The 17,549-nt window shown below is 35.3% G+C and overlaps 1 protein-coding gene across 2 annotated transcripts in view; it reads left to right on the top strand.

Annotated features, from left to right (window-relative positions):
- Positions 1-1,221: 1,221 nt before the first annotated feature.
- LOC131425333 (uncharacterized) overlaps positions 1,222-17,549 on the top strand; it is a 36,132-nt gene continuing 19,804 nt past the window's right edge. The window contains exon 1 of one of the 2 annotated variants that reach the window (XM_058587148.1): positions 1,222-1,669. The gene's annotated coding sequence lies outside the window, so the exon portion shown is untranslated. Of the gene's footprint in view, positions 1,670-16,553; positions 17,208-17,549 lie in introns of those variants that run through there. The other variant, XM_058587147.1, reaches the window with a different exon arrangement.

The raw sequence follows: 17,549 nt of genomic DNA on the forward strand, positions 1-17,549 counted from the left end.
AGTGCAAACGGTTTGTGATTGCCCTTCATAGATATTTATTATGGAAACAACTTCATACTCATCAAATAAGTTCAGAAGTTTGGTCGCTAGAATCTCGATCAACGCTGAGAGGGATGGCGATCTAATAAAAACATGTTCGCAGTAGTAATCGGAGGGGTTAATCATTCTACCTGGAGTAAATAAATCCTTTTCGTATTGACTATGAAAGGTTTTGATATGTCGTTTTCGCTTGAGAAAACTGAAACTGACCCAGGGTAGTTTCATCAAACAAACATTTTTCACGAAACTGTGTTGGGTTCGCACTTATTAACGAGGGTTTGAGCAAACCTGATATAAAAACCAGGTTCGAAACTGACTCGATTTTCAGTTCAACAACAACTTAAACGATCAACTTTACACTTTGCAATTAGTCACTTTAATTTAATAAATCTAGAAAACAAACCGTATCTAATCGTGAACAAATGGCGATATGGACCGTAAATGGTCTCATCCAATTTGTCAACAGACAAACTAGAAAATTTCTGGTTACAAACAGTACTGCTGAACTATCAAAATGTGTTCATCCGATTGATGTTAGCAGTGATAACCAAATATTTATATCTACCATTTGGAAGTTAAAACTATGCTAAATTATTTCTAAGCCTATCATCCGAGTATTTTTATTTTCGGTTTACATTTTCCATTGAGCAAAAAAACGAATTCAACAATGAAAGAAATGCAAATATTTCTGAAAACAATTTTTAATGTCGAAATTTAGCGTGATTAGACTGTGGAACTTAAATCAACGATCTTGAGCTACTCCTGCTCAATTTTATATATAGTTCATGTGCGAGCATGTCCATCTGTTTTTCGAACGAAATGTATGAAAATATATTTTCCTTTGTGCTAGGATACTTTTTTTAGATATTGGAAATGTATTCACATTTGATTGCAAATCTGATTAGGAATAAATCAGCGCCATCAGAAACACCAATAATGTGTTGAAAATAAGGAAAGCCGTCGTCTGAAGGAACCTTTTTGACAATGAAAGAAAGAATGAAGCAACCAATCTACTGCACAAATCATTGAAGCACGTGCTGATAAAATTCATGCATGAACTCTGTTGCTTCATTCGTCACTCGTAGCACTCATGACGGCTGAGGCACTGCTTGAACATAAATTTCATTTTCGATTTTTTCTATTCTCTCTGAGTTACTTGAATGACTAAGGCAGGCATTCCAAGCAAAGTATTAGCTGTAGACTTCACATTCGAAACAATTTTGTTCAATGTAACCGGCCTTCAGTGCAGTGTCTGTACATACAAAGTCAGTTTTAGAACCATTTGGTTGAAGTTTTGTATTTGGTTGGATTCATGTGGGATAAAGTGCTTTCATAAGTCGGAGGTTAATAGTGTTTTCATCGCCGTTGCTTGATTTGAATGCACTATGTCTGTGTAAAACCGTATGTGCAGAGGAGCCCCTTGTGAATATTATCACCGATGTTTACTACCTAGTTGTGTCGTGTACGATAGAAAAGACTTACTTTGCTCGCAGTGTTTCAAAGTACGATTCCATCAGGATAATTTCATTCGTTGTGTTCCAGTCGAACAGCTTTATAATATAACGTTTATGCTAGCGGCAATTAAGGAAGTGTTATTTTTTCTACCAAAAAGAGACAATATAAATACAAGGTAAGACATTTGGATATATGTTAGACATTGATTCAAGCTGGATCCATACTCTGACGTAACCTTAAACTCAGTGTGATATGGAAAATACAGTAAAGTTAGACTATCAAGCCTATCACTGTGGTAGTTTATTTTCATGTTTTATCATTTGATAAATGATTGTGATATTTGAACGTGACGAGATAATGGTCCACATAAAATCGGTTGAAATGAATAGTTGTCTTTCCCTGAGGTTTTAATTTTGCTTCAAATCACAAGATGTGAAGCTCATGTTAAATGGAGCGCCGCCTACTATGTATCAACTGAAAAATAACCAGATAATTTGCATCTTATACAGGTCATATGTACTAATCGAAAATCAATGGTTGAATTCAGTATCGGAAACGAGTTTTGTTGATTATTTCGAAATAGTAGATACAAGCAGTTTGACTAGCTTATCTCTTTACTTGATTTTAACGGCTCATAAAACAATTCACGTCGGCGAAAACTAAAATGGCTATCGATTTGTCAAGCTTATTAGTAGCCTTTTTTGTTTTTACGTGATTACTCCTTCACTTTACTTATGAGTGCCGTTTAGGTTGCGAAGGTGTGCAGCATGTGTTTTGGAATGTAAGCATTTACCACTCTCAAATTGTGAACTCTGAACCAACGCATTTATCAATATTTGCCATACAGAGAAATAAGCGAATGTATAATTGAAAAATTTCGTTTGAAAAATGTTAGGAAATATTAACATTACGAATACTTATATAATTATTGCATCATACTTATTAAACGAGCATTTTGATAGTATAATGAATGTGGAAAACAAGGAGTGAAGGAGGAACCATTTTTTGCCAATGTGCTCATTATCCTAGGTACGCCACTGTACTGCATTTGTCAGTAGTCTATTATGCCGTATGCTATATGAATGAGAACCTGTTTTTAACCTCCTACTGATGTAATGAAGCCTTTTTATATGTTACTCTGCTATAGCATAATCTACTAACACAAATTCAAACAGTTCTCAGTTCGGTTCTACTTACAATCTTAGGAAAACAGCCATTTTACGCAAAAGCAGTTTTCTCCCCTACTCCTTAATGAATCGCCAAGAACAAAAAAAACGTGAATAATACACCTAGCAGTGAGATGATACCTTTTTTTTATCATCAGAAATGTTTTTTGCATGAATTTTCTTCGGTGTTTTAGTTCTTATGACATTATTTTAATGACCGTCGTTTTAAGCGACAATTTAATATTTTAATCGCTCATTACTCTGTAATGTCGAAACTGCAAATCGGATCGAATTTGAATCTAAATGTGTGACAATCGATTGAACATTCCATGAGATGTCGTAGTAAGTTCCACTTTGAAGTTTACGTTTATTTAAGGTACTTCCAGAGCCGGTATTCAAGAACCAACATAACCCAAACCGATTCGTATGGCCATATGACAAGTATTTTTGAGTCCAACTTTAAAGCTTTTCGGGATTGGCATCTTCTATATCGCTTTGAATTTTAAAAATTCATAATCCTACAATTCCAGAATCGGCAGTCAGAATTAGATAAAATTGGATTTATTTTAATTTGAATTTTTGTTTCTGAGATTCGATTTGGCGATTTTTGAGAAAACGATTGAGCTTTGAGAAACGATTCGATACTGGAACCGGAATTCGAAATTCGGTGTAGCCGAAGTCAGACAAATTCACCTGAGTAGCTGTACAGTTTACATTTGTTTTAAAATGTCTGAAAATCAATGTAGACATCTTTGATGATTCGTAGCGCGAATTGAATTTTTGGGTGCCTTCCGAAACGAAAACTGAATACAACTAAAAATGAAATAAGTTTATTTTGTTATTGTTTTACATATCATCCTATAGTTCCGGAATCAAACATAATTCAGGAACCTTGTTTGGGAGTATACGACTTTCCATATGAATCTGAGTTTGTAGAAAACGGTTGAGTCATCTCGGAAACAAATTTAGTGTAATTACTTGTCACACACGCATTTGCTGATCTCGACGAACTGATTCGAATGGTATATGGCTGTTATGTTCTTTAAGCATTTATTGATGTGAGTAGTTTAAATCAACATAATTATGGAATTGTTTTCAACCCGAAAATTCTGCCATCATCTGGTTTACATATGACATATTCGAACGATTATATTGACAAAAACGAACCGTGCTAAAAACGGGCCGAGGCAAAATATCATGCTGTACACAGTCTTTTGGGTACTTAGAAACAAATGTATGTAACAGTATAAAAAATCGTGTTTTATGTTGCTCCCAAGCATTTCTTTGCCAGACAGCGCTCAAAACTTCTACTGCTGGAATAGGGGAAAAAGTCACATACACAAAAATTTCGATATCTCCGTTAAAAATGGACGGATTTTAACAATCTATGTCTTGTTGGATAGGTATTACCATGCGGAATCCAAATCAGCAAATACATTCTGTTTTCAAGGTCGAGTGTGACAGATACTGTCAAAAAACTGGAAAATTTGACATAAAACTTCGTATAACTCCAAAAGTAAACATCCGATCTCAAAACCATTCAATAGTGTTCAGGGTGACGGGGAGACCTTTCATTTGCGACTAGTTTGATAGTTTGATCAAAATCGGTCCAGCCATCTCTGAGATCTCGACCTCTTAGTTGACAACACACACACATTCACCCACACACACGGACATTTGCTCAGTTCGTCGAGCTGAATCGATTGGGCCTCGGAAAATTTTTCTAAAGTTTAAGCGAATTCTATACCTATTTTTTATTTTTATAAAAAAGGTAATCAGTAATTAAAAAAAAAATGGTATGTATGTGATAAGTATGACATACTTATCACAGATGCTAAGTTTAGTGGAAGCGTGTGTATTTTGAATGCTCACATTAATTCAAAATAAAGTGGTTGGGGAATGTCAGAAATATAACAGGATGACGTGAATACGAATAAAACTTCACTCTTCTGAATATCTAAAATCGTTCTAATAAGTTGATATATTGTGTAAATTGTGCAAGGTTTCATTTACTTGCAGAATTGTAACGGTGCACCTATACTAAAGTACGACGAATTCCAATCACACTTATTCCAACACAAATTATTAGGACAGGGAGTATTAGGAGATTAGAAATTTTTCGCTTGCAGAAGTATACACGATATGAATTTCAATAATTTCATTGGGAGAAAATATCAAAATATTCTTTAATAATTAATGTACAGATATTAAAAGTCAATTGCGCATGATAGAAAGACAAACAAGCGTCATGAGCTTTTCTCTTTTATATTTGTTGATATCAAAATTTTAGAAAACTTTAATTTTGAGGTATTTGTGATTAATTCACCCTACTGAAAATTTTATCATAAATTACTGATCAAATTTCCGATAGCATGAAGAAAAAGCAATGTTTTTGGATTAAGTATAACAAAAGATATTCACGTTTAAATTCTACCCATTATTGTGAATTTGGAAAGGGAGCCCCATAATATTCATGACAAAAAATGCAAATCCCGAAGAAATATCACGGCTAAAAACATTTGTTTCTAATTCTAAAAAATAAATATTTAAAGTCTATATTAAAAGAACATTTTAGTTTCACTTAGCTTCTCACGCAATACTAAAATGATATTCCTCCACTCAGTTCATATATATTTTTCAGCTCCATGAGAAATGGCGACGTGGTGATATGCATAATCGATAGGTAACATTCAATGACAAGTATCTCGACGAATTTCCGTAAAAGCTAGCACACTGTTCAAAGCTCGGCAAACAGATTCACTGATTTCGGTTTGTTTGTAGTTTACGGACAAGTTCAGCAATATATTATGTCAAATTTCGGCAATAAAATGCGCTTTGCCGATACGTAAGAATTTTATAGTAAAGTATTGCGGAAATAAGCATGTGTATTGTGCATGTGTAATCAGTAAAATCCAGTGTTGCCAACCAAGTTCGGCATTTCGAACTCGAGAATAGGTTTTTAGTGTTTATACACAAATTTAGGGTCATCTAACAGTTCCAATCTGGGTTGGTGCTTCAATGCATAGGGCACTGGTCTTACAAGCTACTTGTCGTATGTTCGAACCCCAACCTGGAAGGATTGTTAGTGTCACTAGCACCAGTCATGGAAAGGTTCTGTACACTATGAATCGGTTTTGAAGTCTTGAAAAAGAAGGTGAAATTTCACAAATTAAATTGTAACACCAAGGCTTTGCTTTGCCTAAATAACTATAATTAAATCTTTTTGTTACCTTTTTCCATACACGTGATTCAGAGTTTCTGAAAAAAAAATATTTATTGGAGCTTCTGAAACCCCTAATAGGATCTTAGTGTCAATAGGATCGTAAACGTAGCAAGGTTCACATACCCACACAGACATTTTCCGATCTCATGGTTTATGAGATCGGAAAATGTCTGTGTGGGTATGTGAACCTTGCTACGTTTACGATCCTATTGACACTAAGAATCCTTCCAGATCAGGGTTCGAACATACGATAACTGGCTTGTAAGACCAATGTCCTATGCATTGAACCGTCAACCCGTCAACCGTTCTTGCAAGCAATTCCTGTACGTTTTTTTGGACGATACCTATATCGATTCACAGTGGAAATAGTGGTCAAAAACTCCAAAACGGAGATAGCTGAGCCGATTATTAAAAACTCATATCTAAAAGAAAAATTTTGCTGTCATATAGGCTGCAATTGAATTTCATCCAGGTCCAAATTCCAGTTCCGGAAATGCTGGGTGGAGTGTGTTTAAAATTTCCAATCGTCATTTAGAGAAATGATGCAAAAAAGCGAAAAATTCTACTACATTTGGCTCGAAACTGCATTTGAGTTGTTCTACAATGATTGTTTTTACCTTTTTATATATATATATATAAAAATAGAATTCGCTTAAACTTTCGAAAATTTTTCCGAATGACATATACCAATCGATTCAGCTCGACGAACTGAGCAAATGGCTGTGTGTGTGTGTGTGTGTGTGTATATGTGTGTGTGTCTGTATGTGTGTTGTCAACTAAGAGGTCGAGATCTCATAGATGGCTGGACCGATTTTGATCAAACTAGTCGCAAATGAAAGGTCTCCCCGTCACCCAAAACGCTATTGAATGGTTTTGAGATCGGATGTTTACTTTCTAAGTTATTCGAAGTTTTATGTCAAAATTTTCAGTTTTTTGACAGTATCTGTCACAATTGACCTTGAAAACAGAATATGTTTTCAGACTTAGATTCCGCACGGTAATAGCTATCCAACAAGCCATAGTTTGTTAAAATCCGTCCATTTTTAACGGAGATATCAATATTTTTGTGTAAACGACTTTTCCCCTTATTCCAGCAGTAGAAGTTTTGAGCACTGTATGACAAAGAAATGCTTGGGAGCAACGGGAAACACGATTTTTATATTGTGACATACAATTGTTTCTAAGTGCCCAAAAGACTGTGTACAGCATCCTTATTCATGACAATTTGCCTTGGGCCAATTTTAGCACGGTTCGTTTTTGGCAACATAATCGTTCGAATATGGCATTTATAAACCAGATGATATCAGCATTTTCGAGTTGAAAGTAATTCCATAATTATATTGATTTAAACTACTTACAGCAATAAAAGCTGGAAGAACATAACTTCCATATACCATACGACTCAGTTCGTCGAGATCAGCGAATGCGTGTGTGACAAATAATTTCACTCAATTTTTTCGGAGATGGCTAAACCGTTTTCTACAAACTCAGATTCATATGAAAACTAGTATACTTCCAAATTTGGATCCGACTTCTGATTTCGGAACCACAGGATGACATGTGAAACGAAATTGAAATAATGCAATTCATTTTTCTCGTAGATGACTGAACCGATCTAAGATTCAAATGAAATCTAAGAATCATCTATGATTCAAATGAGAGGTTACCTAATAAATTTATTTCAGTTTAAGCGGTATTCCTTTTTGGATTCGGAATGTACCCCCAAATTTTAATTCGCACTACAATTTCTCAAAGATGTCTACACACTCCTCAGGTGAATTTATCTGATTTGGACTACACCGATCTTAGAACTCCGGATCCAGTATCGAATCGTTTCTCAAAGTTTAATCATTTTTTCAAAAAGGCCAAATCGAACTTCAAAAACTAAAATTCAAATTAAAGGACTTAAGGTCCCATACAAAATTGGTGAATTTTATCCGATTCTGGAATTACAGATGATGAATTTTTAAAATTCATACCGATATAGAAGATATAAATTGTTTGGCGTATTAATTTATGGCCATTCGAATCATTTTGGGTTATGCTAGTTCCTGAATACCAGCTCTGGAAGTACCATAAATAATGACGAAAAACTTTAAAATGGAACTTACTTCGACATCTCATGGAATGTTCAATCGAATGTCACACGTTAAGATTGAAATTCGATACGATTTGCAGATTCGAAATTACAGGGCAATGAGTGATTAAAATCTCAATTTGCCGTTTGAAACGACGATAATTAAAATAATGTCATGAGAACTAAAACACCTAAGAATATCCATGCAAAAAAACACATGCGGATTGATAAAAAAAGGTATCATCTCACTGCTAGGTGGATTAATCACGTTTTTTAATTGTAAATTGAAAAATAAAATTGCTTCTATAAAGCCCGGTTCTTGAATTCATCATTAATTGCCCGTTACCTGCATACTAACACATGCGCTCACCCTATGCCTTTCAAAACTGTTTGATTCTCAGTCAATATACTCATACTATGGTCAGTTGTGCTTCGACATATATGAAGGACTATTACTCTCCATTTAAGATCATGCGATAAATAGTCCCTGTTGCAAAATTAAAATTTTGACGCTTTTGACGCATCGATGGACTTTCCCCCAATAAAATATTAAAGATCTTTTAGGAACAGAATATTTATTATTTATCATATTCATCTCAGGTTAACAAATCATGTCATCCTTTGCACTGCAATCATTATCTTGTACTTCGTTCATTATTTATGACTGCCATTCATATTGCTGTTACTATTATACCTATAATAACCCATCGCCTTGGAATAAGGCCTACATTTTTTCTCTTTCTATTATGTGCATGTGTCGGTACCTGAGAGAGTTCATTTTATCTTCCAATGCCATTCTGAGAGTGAGTTCATTAAATTTTAATGCTTTTCCGAAGTAGGCCTTGTGCCTGTGCGAACCCTGTGACCACGTGCGGAGAGCCAATAATAATGACACAGCTATACATCGAGTTAGCACTATCACCATCATCGTCATGAAAACGAGAGTGTTGTTCATCTAAATTGAAATGTTGTTCGTTGTGTGTTTCTGTTTCGATTCATATAACTTGAAGCTGACCCAGCTACCGACCGATCGTCATACATCGGTAAGAGATAAATAAGCCCTATCGCCGCTCGCACTCATACGAACTATACGTGAGCTTTATCGTTTGACACATGTTTCATAATTACAGTCTATTAGATTGTTCTCCCGAGTGAAAATGTGTTCCCTACGGAATTGGAAAAAAGTCTTCGGTAAAAGTTCAATGTTATGTTGAAATAACCGACACAGCACAGATGCTTACAGGCAAATATTCGATCGATGTCCGGAAATATTTCTATGATTCATGTTTATGCTATTCATTTCAGACGGTTGCAGTTATTTTTGTAAGTTCATAAAACTAGATTGTCAATGCAATATCGTTGGAATTTGTGTTGCTAAGCGTTTCCTGTGTTTTCCATTGGAAAACGAAATATTAAATTAATCTTAACCGAAGACCTTATACTTAGAGCAAATACAGCAGCTAGAAGTTCTATATGGAAGATCTATAATAGAACAGAAACTGGAACAAATGTATCCCCAACTCTGATCTCTCTTCAATTGTCGAATAAAAAAAAAAATGTATCCCCAGCAAGCCGTTCTAGTTTTATTTATTCGACCCCCAAATTTAAAACTGGTCTACGATGTCGTTCTATTTTTTGTATATTTGAAACACGAGTAAACACAGCTGGGACTGCCAATTTTTCTTGTTATAAAATTCAGATTTAAATTTTGTAACTGACATAAATTATGAATCTAGAACTAGAACACTACTGAATATGTCCTTAGATTTCAGTGGTTGAATAATTTTGTGTGAAACGTTATAAACTGTTTAACATTGGATAGATTCGAAGCAATTTTTTTTTAAATATTTTATATAGAAGACTGCTATTTCAAGCTAATGTAATCCAGAGCCGTTTGCGTTGATGAGCATAAAAACGTGAAGACAATCCCGCTTCTTCGTTCAGTTTTATAGCAATTGTAATTTGTGGCTAATATGGGGTTCCTCAAACATAGCTTTTCATTAATTGTTGCACGGAGTTTTAGTAAAGTTAAGGTTTCTTAAGGTCATCTTCAAAATTGTCTAGTGTGACCTAATTGTACGGAATTATGGATTACAAGCTCTGCGAACGTAAACAACATGGCTTGGTTCACTTTTGGTAACATATTGCTTATAAAACTATAAATTTGTTCCAAAATTCAATGATCAATTCTGGAACTGGATAATGGGACAGTATATGGAACTGAATCAGGAAACTGAATTCTGAAACCTCATATCTATAACTAAATTCTGAATCCGAATTGTGGCTCTGGTATCTTCATCTGTATTATAAAACAAATTCTGGAACTAAATTTAGGAAATTAAATTCTGAACCAGGATACTGGAATTGAGTTCTTGACTGTAAACCTGAATTTTGGAACTGAATTCTGAACTGGATTTTTAAACTTACTAAGACTCAGAACCTGAATTCGGGATCAGGATTCTAGAACTTAATGCTTTGTTTTTTTTCAAAATTGATCTAGTCTTGTGAAAATTGCCAAACTTGCATTACAAAAGTTTAGCAGTAACTGTAAATAACAAATACTACGAAAAAGTGTTATGCTAGTGATTTTCAGAAAAACCAATAATTTTTTTAAATATGGAAAAGTGCCAAATCGAGTCCTACACTGGAACAATATATTTCAAAAATTTAAAATCGATTTGTAAGAAAAACACAATTTTTTGTTTGGGAAAAATTTTGTTCCAAGATAGTTAATTATATTCCCTACCAACCGTTCATACATATCAAGAGGTACTTTCAAAGGAAAAAATTTTTCTGAAAAAACTATTTCTTGTCCGAACCGAATTAGTTTGAGTGTCTTTTTATCAAAAACTAAATTAAACTTAAAAGTCATACTCATCCAAGAAGTCAATTAAATTCAATTTGATAGGGGATTTCATTGGATACTCTTTTCCTATTTTTCCGATATTTGCATAAGTAATCAGTACTGGGCTTGATATAGTTTTAGTTAGAAGAAATGTTTTTCCTCAAAAGTTGCCAACTTCCGACCTATCTTTAGGTAAATTTTTATCAATGGAAATCTTGTGTTTTTTTATGCCAATTAAATTTAAATTTTAAAAATGGATCGAAAATTTGACTAACTTTGTGAAAATCACTGGTACTGGAATTGATATTCATGGACTAGAACTGTTTGAAAAAAAAATGGTAAATTGGCCCTTTTAAAGTGATAGTCTAGATCAATTCTGGAAAAAAACAAATTTGCAATATAACTTTTTTATGATAGGAAAAAAAAGGTTTACAACTGAAACATTTCTTTGACCAGTACTGGTACTTTTGGCAAATATCGGGCAACTAGCGATAGAGTTTGCAATATTTGTTTTCCGGAAATTGTCTTTTTTACGCGGGGGATACGTACCGCGTAAAAAACCGCACAAAAAAAAACTGCGCAAAAAAAACCGCGTAAGTTCGTAAATCCGCGTAAAAAAACCCTCCAAACTAAAGAAAAAACATTTTTTGATGCCAAATATCTTAGAAATATATGCCAAATATATCTTAGAAATTAAAAACAAAAAATTTTTGTGAAAACCGACTTTAGGACAGAAAAATTTTGAGACTTCCAAAATCGAAAAACAAAATGTGATGCCGAAAAAAACCGCGAAACTTTGAAAATCCGCGTATCTTTGGAAATCCACGTGAAAAAAAAACACGTTACTTCGGAAATTCACGTAAAAAAAACCGCGTAACATTGGAAACCCGCTTAAAAAGAAAACGCATAAAAATTGTGGAAAAAGAGACTCCAGTGTACCAATTTTATCAAGTTGCTCATGTAAAAAATAGAGATTCCTACAAAATGGTGTTCTACTAGCAATTTTCACAAAATAATTAATAATAATACTGAACAAATGCCAAATCGTGTCCTGCACTGTACAAGATAGATTTCAAAAATTTAATTTCGATTTACAAATAAACACAACTTTTTATTTTGATGAAAGTTTCGTTAGATTCTTGGATAATTATGACTTTCAGTTTAGTTTAGTTTTTTTTTATAGAAAGACACTTGAAAACAAAGCCAGTTTGGGCAAGAAAAAGGCGGGTGCGTAATGTTAGTGACATAACTGGATGATGTGAATACGAAAAAAACTGGCACGCTTCCTTCAAGCTTTCCCCTTTCCTACCACTAGAATTTGAAACGATGCACTTAGACTAAAGTACGGATTAGTTACATCAAACATTCTGACTTACAACTTAATATTACGAAATAATTTGTATAGTGCTTTATAATGACAAAGGAAGACGTACACGTTAAAAAAATTGTTTAATTTAATCAAAGACATCATATTAACAAGATATCCAGCTCTCACATTTCCCGAACAAATCATTGGCAACAACATTTTTCGCGAGCATGGCGCCTTCAAGCGAGCCCGCATCGAATCTCGTACACAGAAGTAGGGGAGAGAAATGTCAAATTCGTGCGTGCCAAAATAACAGTACTGCGCACCCATACAATTGACATGATATGTTGAATGTAACACCGTGCGAAGGCGTTGCTGAACTGAAGATTGATTTCACTCCAAGCTGACAGGGTCTGATTCAATGTAAATGTGATGAACAATAAAATATATACCACTTGCACACTCTGAAGTCAACAAAACGCATTCAAACCAATACACACAAAATCCAATTAAAGAAGAACCGGAAAAATGCAAAAACTTCTAATTAGAATATATAAGATCGCAAACCTTCACTAAACCTTCCGATTTGCAAATTTCAACAGATTAATAATTCTAACAGTTCTTTAGATAACATTTGGAGCCATTAGAAGGGCTTATTTTTCATAATATTCCTCATAGTTGTTGTTTTTGTTGCAGTTTGCTCCAATTCAACAACGAATAGCAGCAATATCATGCAATCGCTCTGGTTTGAAGTGAAACTGACTTTGCGAACGTCCCGCAGCAGAACTGCTTCCTGTGCATATTGATTCAATGCTAAAGCTATTTTGGTAAAGGACTTTCTTTTTATGTGATTTCGATTGAAGCTTTCTCACAAATGGGCTGTTCCAACGGTCACAAAAAACAATTCCATTCGGGTTGCATATTTCGGTGAAAGAAACTATCAAAATTCTGTTCGTGATTATTCTCTACGATATTGAACACAGTTTGGAGCATATTTCTCGAACGCGAAGCAGTCAAATGCTGGCTGAATTTACACTAAACTGATGATGATGATTGTAAAGAAGCATTCTTTATAGTTCTTTAGATAACAGTTGGAGCCATTAGCGGGGCTGATTTTGCATAATGTTCCCCATCGTTGTCCACTTTTCGTTGTAGATTGCTTCAATGCAAACGACCAGCAGCAGGATGACGCAATCGATGTTATTTAAAGCGACACTGACTCCGCATTCACGACAAAATTCATGGTCTGATAAACTTGCTCATCTTGTAATTAGTTGGTTGGTAGAAAATATATTTGACTATCACGGGACAAAATTTCATTAAAATCGAAAATAAAATATATTTTTATAAATCTACATTAAGTTTTCAAAATCAATTTTGGCAAGTGCACGACTTGATTTGGATTTTTTTTAGTAATTTTGTCTTTCTCATATGGAAAGGTTATGCAATCACTGTGAAAACCGACTTTTGAACCTTTTCATAAACGATTCGACTCAGTTCGTCGAGTACGCAAAATGTCTGTGTGTGTGTGTGTTTTTTTTACAAGGTGAAATGCATTTACGCACGGAGTGTGGGGCTCTCCACAGGACTACCACTGTATTATTGGAAAGACCCACAAAAACACTATGGATTTCCAACCCTACTTCTCTGGAATTACCGTTAGGCTATCGGTACTGAAAGCCCCTTTCCCGGACTTATGCATCGTCATGGACGTCTGCATCGTTCTCTCCTACTTTTGGGTCATTTATCATTCGACTTTGAGTCACTCGTTTCGCTACAGGGGATCGACCAAGATGATGTCAAGGTCGGTCCGGCGATTCCGGTTTGTGTTTAGCTTCCGGTTCGTTGGCGCCTCGACGACTTAGGGCTGGTCTACGCCACGAACTACTCGGCTAATCCCTGATGATGGATCTAACCCACACTTACGGGAAAGTTCCCCGGGACCGACGCTCCCAAAATCCGCGAACGGTTCGATCGGCAGGATGCTTCGGTCAGTCCAGTGATTCCGGTTGGAGGATGACTTCCGGTTCACTGGCGCCCCGACGATCCATACCGGAGTGTCATATACCATTCGACCATAAATCAAATAAACATAGATTTCCCAGTGTAATAGTAATGTAGTTGAGCAACCCGTGACACCAAAAGCACCGTCTGGTGGAGAATGGGTGCGTAAATGCTCCTAAAATGCATGCAAAAAGTTGCCTGCGCATTTAACACAACCACAGTAGCTAATGGAAAAAAGTACACCCGTTTGTCACTAGAGGTGCTGTTAGTGTCACCGTACAGTGAGAAATCTATGTTTATTTGATTTATGATTCGACTCAGTTCATCGAGTACGCAAAATGTCTGTGTGTGTGTGCGTGCGTGTATGTGTGTGTGCGTATGTGTGTATGAAACGTTTTTTTGCACTAACTTTTCTCGGAAATGGCTCATACAAAAATTCCCATACAAAATTCCTGAATATTATTTGGATCCGACTTCCGGTTCCGGAATTATGGGGTAAAAAAATGTGAAAATAAGTGCATCAACTTTTTTCGGAGATGGCTGAAACGATTTTCACAAACTTAGATTCGAATGAAAGGTCTTGTGGTCCCATACTAAATTCCTAAATATTGTTTGGGTCTGATTTCCGGTTTCGGAGTTATGGGGTAAAATGTGCAAAAATATGAAAATATGTGTTCTAACTTTTCTCATAGATCGAGCGACCGTTTTTTACAAACTTCAAATGAAAGGTCCTGGGGTTCCATACAGAATTCCTGAATTTCATGCGGATCCGACTTCCGGATCTGGAAATATAGGGTAAAGTATGTCAAAAATTATATATCATCACTGAAAATGGTGAAAACCGTAAAAAAAATTCTAAATCAACCTCAAATCTTCTCCAATTGATAGCTTTTATCAGTAGACTGTCAAACAAACCGATTTCGGTTATTTTTCAAGAATCTAAGAAATTTTGTTTTGAAGATTATCACATATGATTGATATGAGAAAGGCATCATTACACCACTAGGTGGATTAAAACAGGTTTTATTCGGAAATTTGACTAATTTTGTAAAAATTACTAATGTAACACATTGTTTATGTGACAAAGTTCAGATGTCCAGAAAGTTTCATTAAAATCTGAGAGGGTGCTGCCAATATTTGTTCGAGTTGGAGCGAAATTCGTCTATTATAAGAAATTTCGACAAGAATCGATGTAACCTTCTATTGAATCAATTCACTGTATTAAATTAGTAAGCTTGTTTCATTACACATTACAAATAGGTTTACAACAAATGTGACAGAATTGCGAAAGCAAATTATGTCGTCGTAAAGTAATAATTTAATCATGTATGTATTACAGCTAAAAAGTCACCACCTGTGACTAAGCACACCACTTTAATTTTTGCAATATAAAATTAAATCAATACAAAAATAGCATTTATTTATAACAGACCACTCAGGTCTAATCGAATCCCGTCGGAGTGATTGCGCTATTTTTATTACACTGCTTCGAAACATGTTGTATCATGTGTCAGAATTCAAGAGAATTCGCTCACCCTTTCAATAGTTTGTCGACAGCAAAAACGTTTGGCCTGTGCTATTGTTATTGCTTGTTTCACAAAATTCACATCCCATCTTCATTAAAACTACGAAAACAACCGATGAAGTCATCTACACCAATTGATTTTTGAGAACCTACCTATTATTTATACATATAGACATTGTTCACAGGGTAATTGTACCAATACTCATCTAAAATCCTCTATTCATCGCCTATCCCATTTTCTATATAAATGTTTGAAACCTCTGGTTCATGCATTGCTTCATATGACTGGATACCAATTGAGCAAATAAACTTTTTGTTCGCTCCAAATCATTTATGTTTTCTACAATCTTCTACATTAGTTTACCTGCTGTTGAAATTGGTAGCGATAAAGCACAGAGCCATTAATACTGATAAATCCACCAGTAGTTAACGGAGTTGTAATTGAAATAGTGTGATGCCCCGTCCTGACGTATAATGAATATTCTATATTTAGTAACTCAACCATCGACACAGTTATCATGTTCATTATGTCCATCGGTACACGCCTGTATCATCAAAATATAAATATCAGTTTTATCGCTCCGCTTCAAACTTGCATTCATTTCTGCTGATGTCGCTGGAGAGGTGAGCAAAATCACTGAAATGTAAATAATATACACCATCATCGATGGCTTCATCGAGTTGCAAGATTCGTTTTTCAAGAATATCGTCAGCATAATCATCTACTTCAAAGCATTTGTAAGTGGTATAATTGTATTGATGATATCAATTCAACACGAGTAACCAGTAACAAGCCAACTGTTAATATTTTACATTGAAGTACATTCCTCTCGTGAGTGCCATCGTATTATGAATTGTTTTACTCATGAATACCGGATGAACGGCTCGATCCCCTTCAATGAATTATTACCAACCATTTAGTCTTTTGCTTACCGCCGTTCGAATTGGGTTGTGTTTTCGTCGGAGTTTTCGTCCACCGTCAACCGAATGTTATGCAGGCAGTTGTATAGTGCTCTGTCGAAAGAAGATTGTCATGTCAATAGGAAAGGGGCGCGTGGCTCAACAGTTGCCGTGTTTATTTGCCATTAAGCTGTCTTCTAGCATCAGTGTATCATAGGTTAAAACTGTTAGTATTTTGCACTCATACTTGTTCGGTGTGTCTTACTCATATTCAAGTTGAATTCGATCAACATTTTGCGGGCGGTGGTTTCACTTACCCACTCTTCAATAGCAATAATTTTTAAAGATTGATGTGTAAACGATCCGCACTAGGCTGCCATCGTAAAATCATGTTACGGAAAATGTCTCATGCTGAGTGAATCCGTTTCGCAACGTTATGTGCTATACCACATGCTGTGGATTCCTGAATGGTATACTGTAGTAGAGGGTAGCTAAATTTAGCTAATCAGTGATTGTCATTGGCCACCCGATGATGTAAGGTTTTCCTCTAAATAAGAATTATCGGATACGGTGGTTCTTGCGTGCACATGGAGTACGCCCTTGAACGGGTTCACCGTGTAACATTCGATTAAATTTTTCTGGCAATTCGATTTATCCCGCTAAACCGGTAAGTATTAGGTAAATAATATGACACTGATCTTGCCTTATCTATTGAATTTATTTCCGCACTCGAAATCTAAAATAATACCCTATAAAATCTGTTTGATTATATGTATTGGGACAGCCACATGAGTTTGTGTGTGAGTGTAAAAGGATAGCTTGAAAAGCGTATTTCATTCAATTCTGATTTCACCAGGAATAGTTCAACTCAAAAACTCGGAATTCGTAAGAACCATCACTGTTTTTTACCTAACATCAGTTCCCGGTTCAGGAGAATTAAACTATTGTCAGTCTTACAATAGTATTGAGACTACACCAGTCTTGTATGGTAACGGATAAATGTGTGCGG

Source organism: Malaya genurostris, chromosome 1, assembly GCF_030247185.1.
Source record: "Malaya genurostris strain Urasoe2022 chromosome 1, Malgen_1.1, whole genome shotgun sequence".
NCBI lineage: Eukaryota > Metazoa > Arthropoda > Insecta > Diptera > Culicidae > Malaya > Malaya genurostris.